Raw genomic sequence first — 9,756 nt, 5'->3', positions numbered from 1 at the left:
CCCCGGGCTCCGGTGCTCTTAGCCTCCCTGCAGGCAGGACCAGCTGCCTTGCTGCCTGTGCTCTTGCCTGCCATGCAGGGACGGCTGGCAGAGGCCGGGAGCCCCCGCGGGAGGCGTGTGTTTATGACAACGGTGGGACAGCCTGAAGTCCCAGTCATGGCTGTTTCCAGAGCGCTGTGCGCACAGGCTGCGGGATTCACTGCTCTATAATTAGGCTTTGTGTTCACTGCCAGGAATGGCTTTCAGTGTAAGATAAATAATATGTGTTTGCACTCCTGCTATGTAACGCACGTGAATTTTTTTTTTAACCGTGCTGTAGCCGTGTGTACCCCATAGCCAGCCAGGTTTGCCCTCCAGAACTAGGGAAGGGAGAACGGTAAGATGCTTTAGCGAAGAAGTGTGTGTTGTGAGATGAGGCAAGAGAGACCCTGCGTGTCAATGTGGCTGGGCTCCCTCCTGGGACGCCTGAAGCCCTTTCCCCTCTGGGGGAACCTGTGGGGAGAGACAGGAATCCCGATGAAGCACTGGCTTGGGCAGATATAGGTAGTTGGGGACAGCATGCCTCCAGAGGCTCACGAAACACTGTAGAGAGCACCGTGAAGGTTGTGTGTTACCGTGGATGGGACGGTTGTAGCAACAATCCACTGGCTGTGTTGGATGTGATGCTGTGGCGTTTGTCCTCTCTCTGCGTAAAGCATCTAGAGATCGAACAAATGCTTCCAGGCAGTGCCTGGCCCAGCTCTGCACTGCGCAGTGCTGACACAGTAGGACTCCCAGCGATCTTGTCCTGTATCTGGCCATTTCTGTGGGCACAGCAATAGCGATCGCATAGCTGGAGGGTTCTCTGCAGCTCCACCTGCTTGGCTTTAGGGCCTGGGATGGAGTCAGCAGTGGGGACATAGGTGAGGGTGATACCAAACAGGACGTAAAACCTTTTGCCACAAGATCGAGTATAGGATGGAGCAGATCTAGCTGGGTGTAGGGCAGGGGTGACTTTGGCCGTCTGAGCAGGAGCCCGATGGTGGGTAGACCCCCTTGGGCAGTGTGTGGTGGCAGCAGCTTGGGGGCTCTGCTCTGCTCCTTGGTGCTCCCGTTGGTCCCCGAGGAGGGAGCCCTGAGCTTGGTGTGCGTGGCACTTTCTGCGCTCCCAGGAGAGCGTCTGACTGTCCTGTTTCTGAAGGCTGGCTGCATCTCCTCCCCTCCCCCTGCTGCAGTGTGGTTGGCTGCCGAGCGCCTGGTGCCTGCACTTCTGCTAGAACCGGAGGGCAGCGCGGCAGGCGCTGTGGGAGCCGTGCATTGCTGCGGCCTGCGCTTCTCCGCGGCACTGGGGCCTCCGGGAGTGCCAACGCTGGACAAGCTGCTGCAGGCAGCCAGGTACCGCTCCTCTGTGGTGCGGGGTGGGGGAGGATTCCTATCTGGTGACTGAGACGGGCAGGGTGCCCAGCCGTTCTGTAACAAAGGACCACTTTGAAGTGCAATTTCGGGCAGAGCTGATGAAAACTTTTCTCCTTGGGAAGCTTACAGTTAGCCAGGTGGGCACAGAATTTCTCTGTGGTGATACTGAGGAGGGATGAAGGGGTTTCTCTGGCTTGCTTGTCCCAAGGATACGCAGCGGGCGTGCCTCCTGCTGCCAGACAAAGCCAGAGAAGCAATGACGGAGTCAGCTCCTAGCATACGGCAAAGGCTCTCAAACTTTCAGAGCCTTGTTTCCCCCTAAACCTTCCCATTAATAAACTGCTTACTAAGCTCTTCCGAAGAGGAGGTGCACCCTACCAAAGGTGGGGGGGCAAGGGGGAGCAATTGCTGGTAAGCTTCTGGGAGGGAGAGGATGCAGCTGGGAGGAGGTGTCTGAAGGCTGGGGGATGGCGTTGCAGCAGAATGCTCTGGCCAGGCAGCCGGGAGAAATTTGCACAATGGTGGGAGGCAGCAGCACATTACCAGCAACTGCAGGCTTCCCCGTGTCTTGCATAGCTGGCATCTGGCACTCTCTTGCGGCTCCATGCTAGAGTCTCCGCTAGTGCCCTTGGTCTCCTGTCTCCCATGCCGCCTTGGAGACATGGAAAGCACCCGCCCCCGCCTCTGTGTGAGGGGAAGGAGGGTGGTGTTCAGCACACATCGGGTCAAAGATCTGGCCAGCTCAGACACAGGGTAAATAAACATGGCTGAGCTTGGCTGTAATTGGCAGAAGGAGAAGGAAGCGTGTGTTCTCTCATCTGCTGTTTTGGAGGAATGTCCAGGTAGGAACAACAGCATTTAACCCCAAATACCAAAATGGCTCTAGGGGCACAAAGGACATGTGGCAGGATTTTGACCTTGGCAGAGTAGCTGGATAAAGGCTTGATTTGCTAGGAAAGAGCCATGTAGCTCCTCAAAGAACTCCAGCTGGTCTAGGGAGCCAGAGGTAAAACAGATCCTTTGCTTATTATGCAGGTAGAGCTTTGTCTTTGTGAATTTGGCTGCCTTGTTACGATTTACAAGACCCATTTGTTTCTGGAAATAATAGCTCAGTCTTGCAGCCTGCAGTCAGCTGATCTTTGCAGCTGCCCCAGGTACACCGTGGAGGGAGTGTGGGCACTCCAGAGCCCTTCAGGGTACACAGACTGGCTCGAGGGCACTTGCTCGTCCCAGCTGCGTCCTGGCCATCTCCTATACTCCTGAGGCACATCCAGTGCATAGCCCTCACATTAGACAGATGCCTGTAGAGGCACTGGTTCCTGGGAATTATTCTGCCTGCTTTAATACCACTTCATGCTGTCAGGGCAAGGTAATGGCTCTCACTCTGTCTTCTATAGAGTGAGACTCCCAATCAGATTCTGAAGCTAGGAAGCGATGCTTGACCTGGCTTCTTTCCAGCTGCTTAGCTTTTGTCTCCACTAGCCTGGAAACAGGTTTTAATGGTGTTCCACTGTAGTCCCAGGCACAGCAGATGCAGAATGGATTTGGTGAGCTGCTGCAGACATGAGCAAGAGTTTAAAAACAAGGTCTTATCAGCTGATCTGGAGGTGCTAGCACAAGCTTGCTGGTGGGGGTGGTGAAGACTGCTGGTCTGTTTCCAATGGCCTGCTGAAAGGTGCACGTTTCCCTGGCTAGCTGGGGTTGTAAATAGCATGAACTGCAATAGGGAGTAAAATGGCTTTCTGCTAATGGCACATGTCAGTGCTGTTTTGGTTTCTTTTTTTCTTGGTTGGTTGGGTTTTTTTAACCCTTGTTGCCTCCAATGTCTGTATTCTTTGATCACTAGGGAATGGAAGAAGTAAGACCTTTCAGTCTTGAAAGGAATAAGTGATCTGATACAAAGCCAACCAGACCATCTCCTCTGGCTTCCTCAGAGCACATGTGCTTATTGGAATTGGATCATGCTTTGGTAACAGAGGAATTGTTTGCTCTGGTCAATCAGAACAAACCCTAGTAGCTTTTGACTTGCCCTTTCCAGCTGTGGGCTGGAAAGCAGGAGGGGGATAGGAAGCTCCCAGGTCCTTTCTGTAGTGATGTGAACCTAAGTCACTGTGGCTAAGTCCCTGTAAAGCCAGCTTACCATTGCCTTGCCCTAGGTTTTAGGAAGGTTATGCTGCGGTGTGTTTTCTGTTAGAGATTGTAGGTGGTGGGGAGCTGAAGCTTCTGGGACAGAGAGGAGTGTTTAGTGCTGAAGGGAAAGAGCATGAAGGGAACCTCCTATCTCCTTGCGGGAGAGCCCTTCCACTTTAGCTGCAAATCTAGTTCCTTAGTCCTAGTTAAAAGCCCCTGGGGCTCTTGCAGCCTGCTGGTTAGCACAGACTTTCCCAACGCAGGCCTTCCGGTACCTAGAAAAACCCCTGGAGCTTCACACTGAGCTAGAGGTGGCATGTGTCAGCTGCTGCTGAAAGAAGCAATCCTGGCCTTGATCCCTGTTCAGGGGATAGGGAGGGCTGGGCTGTTTCCAACAGCACAGTCAACTTGTACTGAGTTACACATGACTGTAAAGCTTGGGGAAGCTCGTTGGGTGAAGCCTTTCTGGCCTTGGAGATTGGCTTTAAAACCATGTGAAGGGGGTGCCTGGATGCTGAGGAAAGTCCTGTGTTTTGGTCATGGGAGAATGCGGGTGAGACAGCTTCTTGCCTCCACTCCCTGCTCTGCTGCTGGAGGTGGATTGCATTGCCTCTCTTGCTCTGGGACAGAGAGACCCTGTCCCCATAGGACCCTGCTGAAAGAAGGCATGTAATGCATTCCCTTCCTCTGGGCCTAGGGTTAGTTTCTAGTGCTGTGGTGCCTGGCCCCTTTGTCTTGAAGTGGTGTTCAGAAAAGGCAAATGTGGTAAGGAGTTTATCTAAGGAATTCAGATGGGGATTTTTTTCTTTTTTTTTTTTTTTTTTTTTTTCCCCTCCCACATGAGGATGGTTAAGCCATGGGACGGGGGTCTGAAGAGCTTGTGAGATCTCCATTTTGGGAGATACTCAACCCTTGACAAGACACAGATGCCTGATCAGATACCTGCTTTGAGTGAGGGGATGGACCAGAGACCTCTAGGCATCCCTTCCAAGTAATACAACAGCCAGACTCTTTTATTAGGGAGGAAGTTGTAACACAACAGTCTCTCTATGGTACTTGAAGTCATCTGTGTCTTGGTTTGACTCTCTAGACTGTCTGCAGTGCAAGAAAGGTCCAGGCTGGAGGCTGAGGTTGGGAAAGAACTTCAGGCAGAAGATGAGGCTCTAGGTGCCCCCTTTTTTGGCAGAAGGGTGGAGAAACTCATAAGCCGGAGACAAATGGTGGCAGAGGATCTCATGCACACCGGAATTTGAGTGACATCTTTTGGCTTTGGGATTGCAGCTCAGAGATATGCTGGGTATGAACTCCCAGGGTGCTGACCCCTGACTGATCTGCTCTTTGTGTGTTCTTAGTGGCTCTAAGGGAGCATGAGATGTACCCGGCATTTCTGGCAGTGGTAACAAGCATCACAGAGCACCATTCCTGCTCTGTGCCTCACGTGAACCTCAGCAGGCACATATCCCAGGATGGAGCCGTATACTGCAATTATTCCACCAGTTCTTACTTTTAGGAGTCCAGCATTTGCCCTCTAATTTCTGGCTCTTACTCACGTTGCAGTTCTTAACATTACTCTGAAACTGACTGCACACCCATCTGTCCCTTCATTTGCAAAACATCCATCTCTTGCCTTTGTTTCTAAAGCCTTAACATGTGTGTGTGCAGCTGCTCTAGCTGTGAAGTTCTTGAGCACCATACAGAGCTGATTGTATTTCTTGTTTTACCCTTATTGGAGCAGCTCTGGAAATGGTGTCTATCGGATGTGCAGCTCAGCACCACCAGTTGATCCCTTTTCTGTGGCTCTGTTGCAGGTGGCCTGGGGTGGTGACCCTGAGCACAGTGGCTCTTCTAGCAGTGGTGTGGCAGTGTGCAAGTTTCCTGGCAGCGTCAGTATGTCCTGGGGGTGCAGTGGAAGCCTCAGAGGCTCTGCGCAGCTGACTGTAGTCTCCTACAGCCTCTGTTTGCTTTCTGACACTATGGTATCAAAATAAGGAGAAAACTTGTGTTTGTGACACACCCTCTGCGATGGTTGCAACCTTGGCACTCTATTTGCTTTTTACTGCTTTTATTTTTCAGCATCCAAGGTATTAGGTCTAGGTTTTGTTGCAGTGTCCCTTAGGAGTGAAGACTCAGCTGTATATTGGCAATCTCGCTTCTAGCTTCATTGGAGGTCAACCAATCTTTCCAGAGACCCTTTATTCTGTTGTTTAACAGTAATGAGCTGGCAGAGGTCCAAAGGAAAAAAAAAAACCCTCCCTGCTTTTATCAAGTGGTTTTGCTTCCCAAATACATAACCTTGCTGTTTCTCCAGGTAGCAAATCTCACAGCATGAGACTGGGATAATTATTGTGAAAATAAGACTTTAAGCCCTGCGTTTCCATTTCTAAATGCTACCATTGCTATCTGTCTCCCAAATGTGGTCACTCATTCTTGCTATGGGTCAGACTTACTTTTTTCCACAAGAAGCTTTTTTCCAGAATCTATCTGTTTTTCTGCAGCTACTGTATCCCTAGATCACCTTCTCCTACAGAAGAGTTTGCTGCTAAAAATCTGTGCCCACTTCTATACAGAAAGTGCTGGCAGGCCATCTGCGGTTTGAAGGAAGCTGCAATTATTGTCTTAACAGTATCACTTGTGCAAGTTGTGACGGTACCCTGTGTTTCACATATACTTGGTCCAGGGACATGTGGGGAGACGGTGAAGTGACCTGACTTTGTTGAGACGTGTGTAGACCTGAAGTCTCTGTCCTATTGTAGTTGACTCCTGATTTCCCTGATGCTTTTTTTTTTTTCTTCTCTGTAGCCTTCTAGCATTAGGCATCATAATCTAAGCTTTAAGATTCACTTGGACCCATTTACTCTGGCATCCTTGTTTCTGTTGTGGCAGCTGTTGTGGGTTTAAGATATAAGCAGTGAAGCTTCTAGCTCTTTCCTCTTAAAGCTCTTGCATGTGGGAGCAGTTTTCAGAGGCAGAAAAGTGGGCTGCTGAAATTGCTGATGCTCAGTGATTTCCCGGTTATGCCCTTGAATACAGGAGGAAGGTTTCTGCCTAGCAGGATGTGCTAGCTGATGGATTCCCAGCTGATTGCTGCAACTGCCACAAAGCTCAGTGTACGCATGTTCCTTCCCTGTCTTCCTGCAGCACTCCTCCAAATGGGAGCAGGGGAGGGGAGATGAGATGGGTGTTGCCGGAAAGCCAGGCTATTCTAGCAGCTCATTGTAATTAGGGAAGACATGCCAACTAGAGCAGAAACGTGCTGGTGGAGACCTGGGCCGTGACACCTGCAGAGCCATGAGGAATGCAGCAGGATAAACTAGGAGCTGGGCACTCCAGCTCACAAGGAACTCGCTGGAAAAGCGTTCTTTATTCCTATTCTAGTCTGAACCTCCCCCTGCCAAAGGCAAATGATGGTGTCTCCCCTCCTCTCTGCAGGAACCTCTGAGTGCGTTTTCTGCCTGGATAAAGGACACTCAGTGCCCTTTACTGAATGCGTGGGAGTAGGAAGAGTGCTTATACAGTAGCCTCAGCCTGCCTGACCTTGGCGTCGGTTGCCATAGAGCATGTTTCCTCTCTGGAGGGCTGGGCACTGAGTGTAGACCTGTCAGCGCTAGGGAGAGCTAGAAATAAGGCTCTGTAGGGAAGAATTGTCACTTTGGAGGGATAATAAGTCAGCTACCACCAGTGTTTGTTGGTTTTCTTTGCTATGCAAGAGGTAGCAGCATTTAGGTGACTTCTCTGCAGTCTTCTCTTTGTTTTCTTGTTGGTACTTGGAAGTGAACAGCCTGTGTGCTGTCGTCTGGTTTTGTACCCTGTGTCCAGCCTGGACAATCCCCTGTCCACCCTTGAACACTGGAAGCATGTTGGTACCTAGCAGAGCTGTGCTTCTAGGATGTCATCCTAGGGAAGAAAGACCAGGGTTGTGTAGAGGTGCTTGCACAGCCAGTGAGAGAAGAGGAGCCTGTATTGGTATGTCTTGAGGATCTGAGGATGTAGTTACAGGGTAGGATGAGTATGATGTGCTATGGGTCAGGACATTTTGATTATTTTCCCTTCTCAGTCTGAAATCTTTACAGTTCCGAAAAACAAGTTGATCGTGGGGACTGTAAAATGCTCAAAGCTTTTTCTGCTGGAAGGGCTGAAGAAAGACAGAATGTTGCTGTAGTAGAGGCACTGGTGGTTTAACACACAGCTCAGCAATTTCTCAGTTGAGGAGTAGTTCTGTGCACAGTGGTATTAATGAGGCTGATTTTCTATGCATCTGGGTCTTGTCTGACTCTTTTATCTAGCAAGGTGCAAGCTCTGGTGGCTTTTTATCATGATTTGTAACATGTTCCTCTTCCCAATGCATTTGTATTATACTTTTTAAAGATGGCAGCAAGATCTCTGTATGGACATAAGTAATGCTTCCATGAAAACTGTCAGCATTTCACAGCTCACCCAGTACACAGAGGGACAGATGAAGAGGCACTTGTGCTGCACAGCTGTGTGAGCCTTAGGGCAGAGCTCTAGTTTTGTTGTATGCTGGGTGTGAGGCTGCTCGTGGGGATTTCCTTGTGTCCCAAGCATTGCCTATGTTCCGGAGGACTCCCACTTCCTGATTTCCCTGTTTCTGAGTCTGGGGCTGTGTTTCCTTATTAACCGAAACCAGTGACGGCGCCGTTTCACCCTTTAGCAGTTGTTACCTGGGCTTCTGTGGAAGGAGGTAAGTGCCTGTTGAGCCTTCCTGGGAGGCTGTCTGGACCCATTTCAGAGCAGGACAACAGTGCTCTGCCAGACGTGGCAGCGCTAACGTCCTTTGGGCTGCCAGCCTCTTCCTCTGGAGCTGGGAATCATTGCACATCTCTTCCTGAATTGTGCTCACCTGCAGAAGTCTGCCTTAGGCAGGGCTTCCCTTGTTGCTTTAGCACTCAATCACTCCCCCAGATGTGTTATAGAGGTGGGGAAAAAGAATAACCAGGGGAATTATGGACCAGAATACTTAGCTGCCAGTTCCTGGAGAATCAGTTTGGAAGACAGGATATGAGTGGCAGCCAACTCTCAACAGACCTATTATTTTCTTTGAAACAGTAGTCTATGCCCTCTGTCTTGATCTTCATGAGGCTTTTCGTGCCATTCTTATCATATGGTCTTCTCTAAAGCAAACTGGGAAATACCACAGTCCAGGTGAGACTTTTCAGTGTAAAATGCACAATGCACAGGGTAACTGCATGTGGAGCACGGCAGATACCCAAAAGTGAAGGACACAGTCAAGTATGGCTCAGGGTTGGTGCTGATGCTGGATCATGAAGTGAATGTGAAGTCAGTGTTGTGACTCTGGGGTAGGTGGGGGAGGACTCGGCTCTTGCTGAAAGGTATGAACAGGAACCCAGTCTTCAAGAGACATGAAGTGTTTCTGCCCTGCTGAGGTTCAGTAAGGTCTCTGCTGTGTGTCGAGAGTTTGCTGCCCTTCGTGAGGGATGGATGTGCATCACTGGAACAGAAACCAAAGAGGAGCTGAGAGGAGAGCTCAGGCCTATAAAACAACTCAAGGAACTTCTGGAAGAGTGAGGCTGAAGAGGAGGAAATGGGTAACGAGATGTGTGTACTTATAGCAACTGCCCTAGCACTGTTCGCCATCTTCACTTTCAGTGCTGCAGTGAGGAAGAAACTGGACTATTTGCTTATAAATATATAAACTATTTGTATATTTATATATAAATAGATAAACTATTGCTCAGGGCCCACTCCTGGGCAGGGATTGTGGTAGCTGAGCTGGGGGATCGCCCTGAGCCCCCCTGGGCAAAGCACACAGCTGGGGAGGAGAGGAGCCCTGCCAAGAAGAGGAGCTCTGCTCTTTCTGTTCCTGTACCTGGGGCAGCATTTCTGCTTGCTCGGTAAACCAGGCACAAGGCTGCTGCCGAACAAAGAGCTCAAACCATGCAGAGGTGGGTCCTGCAGGAGGACAAAGACAAATCTGTTAGCAGCTCTTCCCCCACCTCCTCCTGCATGGTGGCGGGGCAGTTTGCCAGCTTCCTGCCAGCAGGGCCCTGGGTGCACGGGTTGCAGTGCCTCCTGCCAGCTCCGGGCGGCAAGGCGGTGCCGCTGGGCAGGTGCTGCCTGGCACAGGGCATCGCAGCTGGCTGCCTTCAGCCCTGCAGAAGGCTGGCCTCGGAGTGGCTGATGGCGAGGCGGGTGGTGGCTTTCCTGCCGTCGCTGAGTAATGTGAAGAGGCTGCTGGGGTGGCCCGCCCTGAGA

General features: G+C 50.7%; 1 protein-coding gene across 4 annotated transcripts in view; it reads left to right on the top strand.

Moving 5' to 3' along the window:
- Window positions 1–1,216: 1,216 nt before the first annotated feature.
- Window positions 1,217–9,756, top strand: part of KLC4 (kinesin light chain 4) — a 26,460-nt gene continuing 17,920 nt past the window's right edge. For all 4 annotated transcript variants that reach the window (XM_009273519.2, XM_009273518.2, XM_009273521.1 and 1 more), the window contains exon 1: window positions 1,217–1,374. The gene's annotated coding sequence lies outside the window, so the exon portion shown is untranslated. The remainder of the gene's footprint in view (window positions 1,375–9,756) is intronic.

The sequence above is a fragment of the Aptenodytes forsteri genome, unplaced genomic scaffold (assembly GCF_000699145.1).
Source record: "Aptenodytes forsteri isolate BGI_AS27 unplaced genomic scaffold, ASM69914v1 Scaffold1071, whole genome shotgun sequence".
Taxonomy (NCBI): Eukaryota; Metazoa; Chordata; class Aves; order Sphenisciformes; family Spheniscidae; genus Aptenodytes; species Aptenodytes forsteri.
Note: the sequence above shows the minus strand (reverse complement) of the source record. Positions and strands in the feature narration are given on the sequence as shown.